The sequence below is a fragment of the Gavialis gangeticus genome, unplaced genomic scaffold, assembly GCF_001723915.1.
Source record: "Gavialis gangeticus isolate Ggan-Ray unplaced genomic scaffold, GavGan_comp1, whole genome shotgun sequence".
Taxonomy (NCBI): Eukaryota; Metazoa; Chordata; order Crocodylia; family Gavialidae; genus Gavialis; species Gavialis gangeticus.
The window spans coordinates 62,525,354-62,537,091 of NW_017729024.1; the positions used below are offsets into that span (position 1 = coordinate 62,525,354).

Genomic DNA, 11,738 nt, shown 5'->3' on the forward strand with positions numbered 1-11,738 from the left:
CAGCCTGGGTCATCTGTGACAGGTGGCCAAGAGGCTGCAAGCAGCTGCACTGGGGTTCATAGGGCAGTGGCCCAGCTTGTTGGTGGTGGCAGGCGCAAGTGTGCCTCTGGGCAAATGGCAGGAAAGGGGCCTGGGGCTGCGCTGCCACAAGAAGAGGGCCCCTCACGACTCCCCTGCCCCCCTACCCCTGGAACGGCAACATCTTACAAGTCAAGGTTGCAGGTGTTTTTGGCACTCTGCCTAAAAATGTTGCCAAACCCTGGTTCAGAAAAAAGCAGAAAAGGCAGGATGGAATCTAGAGCAGGCCGACTGGCTGATAAACAATTCTCCCCTTTGACATCACAGCTCCCTGCCTTAAGCAAATTGTACAGTGATTTCCTAGGACAACCCTGCCACACCCACGTAGATGAATCAGCTACCATTCAATGACAGAGCAAACCAGCTCTTTTACCCCTGGTTTACAGTGACAGTATCTTGCAATCTAGACGCACACCAGGTTGGAGCCCCAACAAGAAAAAGCTGTTTTTGAGATTTAAACCCATTCAGATATCTATTAGAAATCTATGGTTCTGCTTCAGGTCAGAGATTTGGGGGACCCATATTCCACTATGCTGGTTATCAGACCATGATCTGTGCATCTCTGTGGACACAAAGAACTTAACTCTGGTCTGGGGAGAGATGGCCAGTTATGGTTACATGGGGCTTGCTCCTCTTCCTCCTTCTCTCTGGTGTCTAAAATGCATTAGAAGGCAGCTTGGTAAAAAAAGGTGTGCCGCCACCTCTTCTGATGGAGGCATTTTCTGGGAAGAGTTGCTGTTCTTTTTTTAGGGATGCCATGTAATTGAATGGGATGAGAGCCAGGCTTGCTTACTAATGGGAAAACAAGCAGTTCACAAGACCCTCTGTTGAGATGTGGTCCATGTTATGGAAAAGCCTGTGAACCCATTTCAGCAAGCATACAGCCCTGGACCATAGCAGACAGGTCATACATTGGGGCTCCTTTCCTTTCCTTCCTTAAGAGCTATGTTTCTCAACCTGTGAGAATTTGGAATCATTGGCAAGGTTATAGATGCCAAGATTTATACATTTCTTGGTAACCCAAGAGCTACAGAGGGTTTTAGCCTCCTATTCATCCCAAGACTTTCAAAAGGAAAAACAAATGCAGAAGTGGGAAAAATACTTTCCAAGCTACTTGGCTTTATACTCCATTTCTGGGGTAGGAGGTTGAGATACAGATTAAGTAAAGAAAATAAAAAGTTAGAGACAAGAACTAATACATGGGTAGGCCTCAGCAAGCATTCCAGTGTGTGACACAAAAGGCATTTTGCTTAGCAAGTACGTCTTAGAGCAGATGGTGGAGGGCCACGAGGAGTCCTATCTTTGGTGTTGCAGTGCAACCCTGGACCCTTCCCTGCTGTCCACCTCAAGGCATGTGCGTATCCACTGCCGGCAACAGTGCATCCACTGCTCTGTGGACCCTAGTACAGCTGCTTGCAGCTTCCCTGCTGCATGCTGCAAGTAGCCTGGGCACTGTGGCATGCAGCAGGGGCTTGCCCAGAGCCTAAGCCAGCTGTAGCAGGCAGCCAGAAGGCTGCAGGCAGTTGTACTGGGGTCTATGGAGCCCAGGCCTGGCTTGTTGCTGGCAGCAGGTGCATGTGTGCCTTGGGGTGGACGGTGGGGAAGGGGCCAAGGTTGCGCTGCCACAACAAGGAGTGGACCCCTCATGACTCCCCAACCATCTGACCCTGGTATGCCAACATCTTACAAATTGAGGTTGCAGGTGTTTTTAGCACTCTGCCCAAAAACATTGCTGACCCCTAGTCTCAAACTTTTTCGCTGGTTTAGTATCTCTTCATTCTCTAAGTTTTCACAGCTTCAGTGACACTATTTGTTGTATGGAAAGAAACCAGAGTTCAGCCCTAAATAATGTTCTCTTTGACTGAGGGGAATGTGACTGAGTACCAGACTGGGTCTGGCAACAAAGGCAGTTTCCAGATGCAATACTGCTTGGTTACTGCCTGTACTTAAGGAGAAGGCAAACACTACAAGTCATGTGGCACTTTTACTAAAAATCAGCATTTTTGCTGGTTTCCTTCTCTAGCCTCTAGTTGCAGAAACAAAGTCAGGTCAAAGGATGACATGTTTTGTGTTGCTTACTAGCGCACAAATCTTATGAGGAATTTCTAGTACCTTTTTCCAGCCTAAGGGAGTTCATCACCCTAGCACATCCTGGAAGCATACAGAAAGCTGATATAAGGCAATTTACCTGCCAGCTCTTCCTGGAAACGAGACTGATGGCTTGCCCTTCCTATATGTGTACCCTTTGGCTTCCCAATAGCCCCTCTTCATCACCTCAGATGAACCTGGACAATTGGCCAGCCAAACTGACCAAGGTGTCTTGTCCTTGAGAATCCCTCAGAGTGGTCTTTCATATTAAGGGACTCTCATTACTAAAACGGAAGAAAGAACAAGGAATGAATCTTGCAGCTCAGTTGCCACCAGACAAATGGCAAACACTCTGTCTAGCTGAGAGCCTGTCCCTTTCTTCCCTTCCATGTAGTCACATCCAGATAGCAGAGAGAAGCAGACGGACATACCTGAATCACAGACTCATAGAAATTAAGGCTGGAAGGGACCTCAAAAGATTGAGTCCAATCCCCCTGCTCTGGGCAGGAATACTTCTGAAATGATCTGAGCAAGGTGTCTGTACATTCTCCTCTCGAAGGTTGGGGAATGCACCACCTCCCTAGGAAGTCTAGTCCAGATTCTGGTCACTCTTACTATAAAGATGTTTTTCCTTATATCCAACCTGAAACCATCCTCTAACCGTTTATGGCTATTGCTCTTTGTCCTCCCCCGGGGAGTCCTTGCAACAGCTCTAGCAAAAGAAATCACCCAAACAGACTGCAAACTTCAGGATCTTCAGTCAAGCATCTTGCACGTCAGGCATGGAGGACGAGGGAACTATCAAAAAGATAACTTCCAAAGCTCCTCAAATACATCCCTCTTACTCTCCAGGTTGGAACAACCAGCTCAGCAGGCTAATTCTTCATTTGACTGGGCAAGAAATACAGGATAAAGACCGCTTCAGAGAGACAAGTCTCCATGCACAAGGCTCTCTCAAAGGAAGGGGTGAACGGAGACAGGTTTGCATGGATATCCAAACAATTCTTCTGATTTTCCTTTGTCATTCCAGGAAGGAGTATGTATGTTATAAGGTGGGCAATCACCACAGGAGAAGAAAGGAAAGGGAGCCTCAGAAATTTCTTCTGGTTTTCACCACAGGCTAGAAGCATCTTCTGCTCTGTGAGAGAAATCAGCAGGAAAACAACATTCAGACAGGACTTTCTATGGAACGAGCTCTGACAAAGAAATTGGGGTATCCATGCCCATTAGGTCTGCTCTGAGGCACCTGGACACCGATGGGCGGCTGTGAGGCCAGTGTCTTCTGTATGACTCTGAAGCCAACAAATTAAGGAAAGACAACACCAGAAAGTTCCTTTATGTTTAGAAACATTTCCTAGGGTATAACTGGGCAAAATGCTGCCTGCCCAGATTATTTGCCAGTAGCAAAAAGAGTCACTGAGAGTATCCAAAGGTATTTGACACTGGAGGAGGAATTCACAAACCCACTGGAATGCTTAGGTAAAGTAGAATTGTTGCTGATGAGAGTTACACACTGTGTCTACCAAGATTTCAAAAAGCACAGTGCATATCCACTGACTCAAGCTTCTGCATGCCATCCCCCTCAAGGATAGCACTAGCAGCTGCAGAGAACAGGGGATAGGAGAAGACCTATAGTGCTATCTGAAGAAATGTTTGGTCTCTAGACCAGTCCCAATATTTCCACTTGATGACAGATAATTCATTGCAACTACTGAATTTAGGATCATAGCTGTTCAGAGTTTGGTTTGTATCTTTGGAGTAATATGGGTCTATCAGGGTTGGGGGGTAAAAATATAAATTAGTGAGTTTTACATACAACTCATCTGTGATTCATCATTGGCAGCCATCAGTCTCAGGAGACCATGGAGATTGCACTTTTGGTAGGTTATCGGGTACCAACACAGCTTCTTGAGTGGCTGAGTCTGATACATGACAAGCAGACCCTTTGGCAAGTTGCACATACATACTCAGTTGATTCTGCACCAGCATGCCAAGTACCATCTTGTCCTGCCTGCCTCTGATGCCTCTTTTCCATCTCATCAATGTACGCCCTGCTTCATGGTGGGTCTCCACTCACAGTAGTACAAAGCAAATGATCCCAGCATTGGCCACTGATGTGCAGCTCACAAAGGTTCTTCTCACAGACATCAACAAAACAGAGTTTCAGCCATCCAAGTTGATGTTTGCCAGTGGCCAGCTCACTGTAGAGTATGTCCTTGGGGATTCGGCTATTGCTCATATAATTCACATGTCCTAACCAATGGAGGCATCTTTGTTTCAGAAGCATGAACATACTGGGTTACCTTGGCCCATTCCAGAACAGCAAGAAGTTGGAGATTTTATCATGCCATGTTATCAGAGACATTAAAGATGGAAACTGTTCAATTTTCTTTCTTCCTTGGCATAAGGAGTCCACGTTTTGCTGCTGTACAATAGAGAACTAAGTACACAAGCACTGTAGATGGACATCTTTGTTGACAGAGTGAGAGCTGTTTTCCAAACTCTTTTGAAATGTAGTCATGATGTTGCTTGCCTTTCCAATGCAAACATTAATTTCAGCTTCTAAATAAAGATTTTGCAAGATAGTGGAGCCCAAGTAAGTGCATTTGTAACCACTTCCAGGCTTTCATAATTTATTCTAACTTCAGGAGGGCAGTCAACTTGTTATCCCATAACTACTGTCTTAGGCTAATGGTCAGACCAAAATAGTCACGAGCATGAGAAAAGTGATCCAGGTCAAAAGCTTTGATGAGATCAACAAATACTATGTACAGGGATTTCCTTAGTTCATGGCACTTTTCTTGTAGCTGTCTCAAGGAAAATATCATATTAGTTGTGGATCTACCAGATCTGAAACTACATTGAGACCCATGGTAGACTGTTCACAAGGGTCTCCAGTCTTAGCAGGACAGCTTTGGCAAACAGCTTCAAAATGATACAAAGTAAGGATATACTGTGATAGTCACTGCAGTTGCTCATATCACCTTTGTATATGTACAAAGTGACTATGTTTGCAGCCTTCATGTCTGGAGGAACTTCACCTTCTCTCCAACATATACACATTAATTCATACAGATGGAGGAGAAGGATGGATTTCCTACACTTAACTTCACCTGGTATGCAATCTGCACCTGGGGCTTTACCACAAGCAAGCTGATCAATGGCTTTTTCTACTTTATACATAAAGTAGGTTTATAGTCAAGCACTGTCAGGGCTGAAAGGTCTTCAAGTGTGTCAAGAGTGGAGTCACAGACCACACTTTTGCAAAAGTAGAGTTCTGAGTAATGTTCAACCCATTGATCCATCTGCTTATTACAGTCATTGATGACTTCGCCTATGGGAGATTTTAAAAGGCAGTCTTTCCTTGGAGCAGGCTCAAGAGCTTTCCCAATGTGTCCATACATTGTTTGTGTGTTGCCTCAGTTAGCAGCTATTTGGATACTCTCACACAGCTGTAACCAATAATTGTTTGCACACAGTCTCACTGTAAGTTTGATCTTTTGCCAGATCTCTCAAAGCACCTGCAAGTTGGAGTGGCTAGGGCTGCACTTGTATTTAAGGAGAGCTGACTGTTTCTTTTCTATGAGTGAGATCATTTCAGATGAGTTTTCATCAAACCAGTTGTTTGAGCTACAATGCAAGGTACCACAAAAGTCCAAGGTGGTTTGATAGATGGTTCTTCTGAGTTGAACCCATTTCCCCACAGCAGTATTACATGGCTTAAGAGATGATAGAGCCCTGGAGAGAGTTTTGATGAATTGAGACAATATGTCTTCAGCTTTCAGTCACATGGCATTTATTTGTAGTATGGAGAATTTCTTGCTCCAGTACAATTTCCTGGGACACAATTTGATGTTAGTGTGTACAATGAACAATTGATATTACAGTCAGCATTCCATTAGGATCACATGATGATTACACCACAAAAATCTCATGAGCAGGTTATAATCACGTCAAGTTGATGCCAGCATCCAGACTGTGGGTAGGGCCAAGATACTTTGTGTTGAGGTTTAACATCAAAAAAAGAATTTGTTTTACATAGATCATTGCATGAACATAGCTTGAGCAAACGTTGCCTGTTTTCATTTGTTTTGCCGACACCACTGGCACCCAAACAGAGAGGTCAGGCAGCGTGCTTAGTGCCAACCCTTGTATTGAAGCCTCCAAGCAGGAAATTTTCTCATTAGGTGAAATCCTACTGATTAAGGGACTAAGCTCACCAAAGACGCAGTCCTTTAATTCGGATGAAGTGGTGAGAGTTAGAGTGTATGAGCATAAGAGATTGATAGGACAAGAGGCAGTAGCGAGTCAAAGCATTATTAATCTTTCAGAGACTTTGTTTGGGGATTCAATGGCAAACATAGGTCTATTTTTGACTGCAAAGCCAACTTCACGTTCTCTGATTTCTTCAGGCTGTTTACTACACCAGAAAAAGGTATCGTTCTTCTCTTTCAGGCAGCCAGTGCCTGGTAGTCTGGTTTCTTGTAGAGCGACAGTATCGACATTCAGTCTCAGCAGTTCTGCATCAATAACTGCAGTTTTGCATGCGCTGTCAATGGTTTGGATGTTGTCAAATATACCTGGTATCACTGTACATACATTCCAACTTCCAGTCTTTAGGATTGAAAGTTTTTTCCTCACATTTTTTGTAGTAGCTCGTGCTGCATGATAGTAGTCTACTTTCAAGTTGAATTTCTAAGCTCCAAGCACCCACTGAAACAGCAGACTGTGGTAGGAAAACACCTTACTGGCTATGGGTTACCCAGTTCGCAGTTTTTTAGTGAGGTGTGATGACCTCTCCCACTGTCAGAGACAATCTCTGGCACTTGGATCTAAGCCAATCAATCCATGTCTTATAACTAGTAACTGCTGACTCCCATTTGTTACAACATGTTGGTGAAGCTGGAGTAACCTCTCCAGGGCTCAAAAGCCTGGACATTTACTAAGTGAATTAGAAAAATGAGTTGCCCAAGTGTCAGAATCACCCTTTTGACTTTGCTGTAATATCCACTGGAAAAGTAGAACCAATATGATGTGGGGCTGGGAAAGCTGTAGGAGCTGCCAGAAAGAAGGTTAAATAATTGACTAACTGATTTAGGGGCTCGACTCTGGATTTTCTTTCAGGGTTTACCCCCTTAGGCTCTGAGGCAATCCACAAGGCAGTGTTTGTGGTTACTGTCATCTTTTTCCACCCTTTGCTGTTGGAAAATATCCTCTTCTGCTGCAGTTGCTGTTGTGATGACCAGAGGACAGCTCTTAATGACAAGAATTGTCTCCCCCTTACTAAGTTCAGTCCATTGACAAAAGTGGTTACCCAGGTATGGCATGTGGAGCCATTAGTAAGAGCTGGATGTGAGCAAGGACCAGTGATCCCAAATCACCTTAATAAGGTGGCACCGTTTGAGAAACAAAGGTTCTACCACTCCTCAAACATCCCATACACCTCCATTTGGGGCTAGTGAATAACTAATTACATAATTACCTTAAAAAAAAAAGAAAAGAAAAAAAAAGCTGGTCCAGGCCTCAGGAACACCCAGATATCTGGGACAAAACTCCTGGCGTACCTTTCTCCTCCCCTGCTGAGACACATTGGGTTCATCTACATGTGCTATTAGCACACTGCACTGGAGTTTATTGCCTCCCAGGTGCTGTGTTTGAATGTGCTCCTGAGACCACAGCATGTTGAGCTAGGGCGGAGCAGCCCTGGCTGGCAGGTGGCCCCATGGGTCAGCCTGTCAGCCGGGGCTGGTCTGATCCAGCTTGAAGTGCTGCAGAGGGGCTGGCTGGGGCATGAGGGTGCTCCAGTGCGGGGCTAGCCAGCAGGCAGCCCCCACATGGAAGCACCCTGTGACATAGCCAGCCTCATCAGCATCTACACTTGTGCTGCTATGCACTAAAAATAATTCTGCCATAGCATGGTACTTGTATTTACAAGTACGAACCTGAGGGCAGAGTTAACTAGTTTTCTAAAGCATAATAGGACTGCATGTGTAGATGCTGAGACTTCAGTATGGAGCTAATTAGGCAGCTCCTCAGTAAATGTCTCGTGTAGATTTGCCCACTGTCTACTGCAGTTCCATGGGGTACACACCCATGCTGAATGTCACTAACATGGATTCAAGAGAAGAGGGGAGTTAGATACCCAGCTCCTTCACACTTCAAAAAGGATTTTGGCATCTAGGTCCCTTTGGGTATCTGTGGAAATTACAGCCTGTTATCTTTGGTGCAAAGCAACCCACAAGGTCCTGAGGTGCCCAGTACAGAAGCTTACTCCTTAGACAAAGGGAATATTTTAACCTTTAAACTATGCAGGATTTGAAAGTTGGGTCTGGAGGGAAAAGGCTGAAAGTATCACTGCACCACCCAAAAGTCACTTTCACCAACGGAAGAATTCAATGCCTCGTGAGCCAGTGCGAGGAGAAGGAATGCTTTCAGATTAGCATGGGCTGACAAATTAACTGATCATCACCCTTCCCTGCTCCCTACTTGCCACAACTTTCTGGGGATAGCCATGAAATGGAGCAGCACCGATTTGCTTCCCAAGGCATGGCAAGCTAGACTGCAATGATGCCACACATGCAGTGAAAGTTAGGCATGCGGGCAGAGGTTTGAGAGATCAGAGCGCAAATGCCCAACTCTTCTGGAAAGCCCTGGCTTCAGTCTGCAAGCATATTTTATTAAGTGCATGGACTTTAGTATCCACTTATTTTCTAGTCCACACTGCAAGTTGCCCCAGGGATAACAGCATCACCTACCCCCTTCCTGCCCTACCCCACAGAATGCTACAGAGAGCAGCCACTGTAAAAATAATTCCTTCATCAAAATGAACAAGGAACAGAAAGGGTGGAACAGAAATGCCTGTTCTGTGAACAGTCCCTCAATGCCTGGGCTCTAATCCCAGGAAGCTACTGCAACAGCACATGGAACAGAGAATGGTGGGAACATGCAGGCTGTGCTACCACCTGCCCTGTAAAAGGGAAGGGACTAGAAGATAAGAGTTCAGTAAAACACGAACAGTCAACAATTCTGCCTCCCATCAAGCCCTTGAATGCTACTGCTTCCAGCAACAGGTCCTAGTTGCCTGACCATGCTCAGGGATGCTCCCTTCATGTTACCTTTTTTCCTCAGGCAGCAGAGGAGATTGCAGAAAGCAGCCCCGTGTCTTTTTTTGCTTTTCAGCAGCTGCTACTTTTCTTGTACCAACTAACCCACGTCAAAATAGGTACAGACGCAAGCCTATTCCTCACCCCCTCCCCTCTTTTTCTTTTTTAAATACACTTTGGCAGCTCTATTGTATCCCATGAAACATATATGAACACAGCACTTACACGCACAGTCAGTTATGCTACAGCATGTAATATATATGAAATGGCAGGTCATACCCTTGGCCAGTGGAAAACAGCTGGACAAACAGTTGCAAAATTGGGTAATCTCTCCTTTCCTCTGCCCCGGGTGCCTCCCCACACCCCAATCTACACTTTTCCAACTTAATCAAGGCCACTTGCACACAGGTCAAACTGCAGCAAGATAAGTCTTTCCAAAAGCTCAGTAAACACCTATCTCCAGGCATGTGCATTAGCTCAGTAAAGCAACAATGAGGGGGTTAACTGTGTTCCAGAGATATCTAAGTCTATATTGAAGCCTGACAGCAAGTCAAGTGAAGGGAAGGCTGCCCAGTGATTGAGACACTAGCTAGAGACTACTCTGCCGCAGACTTTTTGTGCAACCTTGAGCAAGTTGCTTAATTCTTATTCTACACAGTACGAATAACTGCCCTGGCCTTCTTTACCAGAGTAGTTGCACAGAAAGGATACCTATTGAACTTAGAACCCTGCTTATGAGAACCTTATCTTCTCTCAGAGAAGAAAGCGTAAGAAAATGAGCCAAATTTGTCACTGGAATTTGACCAAGGGAAAAACTGGACCTCTGGGTTTATAAGACTGCCTAGTTCTTAAGAATGAGGACTCTGAAGAAGAAAGTTATCTCATGGAAGAATTGGTCTTTCTGGTTCATACATGCCATGCTATGTAACCACAGTCATATTGGGGAATTCTACAATGCTGGCAGTGGCTGCCCCATAATGCCTAGCCCAAATCTGCTGCTCTACGTTACTTTGTAACCTTAAGTTTTCCACTGGCTCTGGTTATGCCACAGACACTGCACAAATACTGTTTTGTTGTTCTGGCTTCGGTCCAAAATTAAGTCTGGTGCATTTCAGGCAGCCAAGAACGGAATGGTGAAAATGCAATGGATTCATGACTGAATTGCATTGCACTGAAAGGAAGAAGTATGACATTACCAGTGCAGCAGCAGTAAGGGTCAGCGCTCCTCTTTCTTTCTACGAGATGCAGAATACAGAAGAGCACGGAGGCAGAGGAAAAGAATCAGATCTCACAGTAATTCTCCTTGCTTCAATGATTGCTTTGCTATAGACAGGTTAACAAATAAAAGGTAAAATTTCCCCACTAGAAGGGAAAAAAAAAGGAAGGATGGATGCAAAGGGAAAGACAGACAAGAGAAAGAGAAAAGCAATTGTCAAGACAGCAGAGAAATATGAACGTTTCTCACTGTACGTCTTCCAGAACCACCAATTTTTCTGTAAACCTCCCATATCTAGACACTCCCTCCCGCATCAAACAAACAAAAAAAAGGAAAAAAGAAAAAAAAGAATGAGTGTTTGTGGCTGGTTTAGTGCCACTGTAGTGCGACTGACAGCAGTGTGTTCAGAATACAACTTGTCCAAGCTGTACAGAACATATTTATCTTTCATCATCTGTTGCACTGTTAACCAAAGAAGGACATTTTACTAGCAAATTGTGTCACGTCATTTAACACTACCATCAGGTCATTTGATAACATTGATCTATTCCTGGTCCTTGAAGGAAACAATTGCACAGGTATGTTTAGTATGCCTCCAGGTTATGTATACTCTATATATTAGTTGCTGTATCTGTTCCAACTTTAGTCAAAATAATCTAGTTAGATAATTTTTGCAAAGGTTGCTTTTAGTACATGCCAACACTACTAGACTGATAGCACTGGAGAATGGAGCCTGTTGATTTATCACTTTGAACGGACAGAGGCAGTGCAGGCTGCTCCACACTGCTGGGTCACAGTAGCATCTTGAGCTAGATTCCCAAGGATCAGCTGCCTTTAACAGCCATGACTATTCAGTACTTGCTTTCTTCCCAAGACCACTAAATACAAACAAAATGAGCCCCAGCACCTCTTTGTTATGTGGATGTGCGCTCCCTAGCAGCTAGACTGAGATAGTGAGTCATTTTTTCCCCCAAGGCCCAAGAAAAACTCTCTCAGATCATCTGATGGTTATGACAAGCATTTACACCAGCTGTCCAGGTCTCACAGGAAGATGTACTTTGTTGAAGGAACCGCCGGCTCCAGCATAAAAATAAATTAATGTTCAAAGCCAAGGGAAACCATTCTTGGCTTGTTACGAATTGCTTATGCCAACTTGTGACTTGCCACAGCACTGAAAAATATCCAATTGTGGCACTAGTCTTTTGGGCAGGAAGAGCACTCTGGCTGAGAAAGGCTGTGAAGGTAAAGATCGC

At 44.6% G+C, this 11,738-nt stretch overlaps 1 protein-coding gene and 1 long non-coding RNA gene across 2 annotated transcripts in view; one reads left to right on the forward strand and one right to left on the reverse strand.

Annotated features, from left to right (window-relative positions):
• Positions 1-882, forward strand: part of LOC109297443 — a 3,219-nt gene extending 2,337 nt beyond the window's left edge. The window contains exon 2 of the long non-coding RNA XR_002097314.1: positions 372-882. This is a non-coding gene — a long non-coding RNA (uncharacterized LOC109297443). The remainder of the gene's footprint in view (positions 1-371) is intronic.
• Positions 1-11,738, reverse strand: part of B4GALT1 (beta-1,4-galactosyltransferase 1) — a 78,024-nt gene that overhangs the window by 16,610 nt on the left and 49,676 nt on the right. The gene's annotated exons all lie outside the window — the stretch shown is intronic.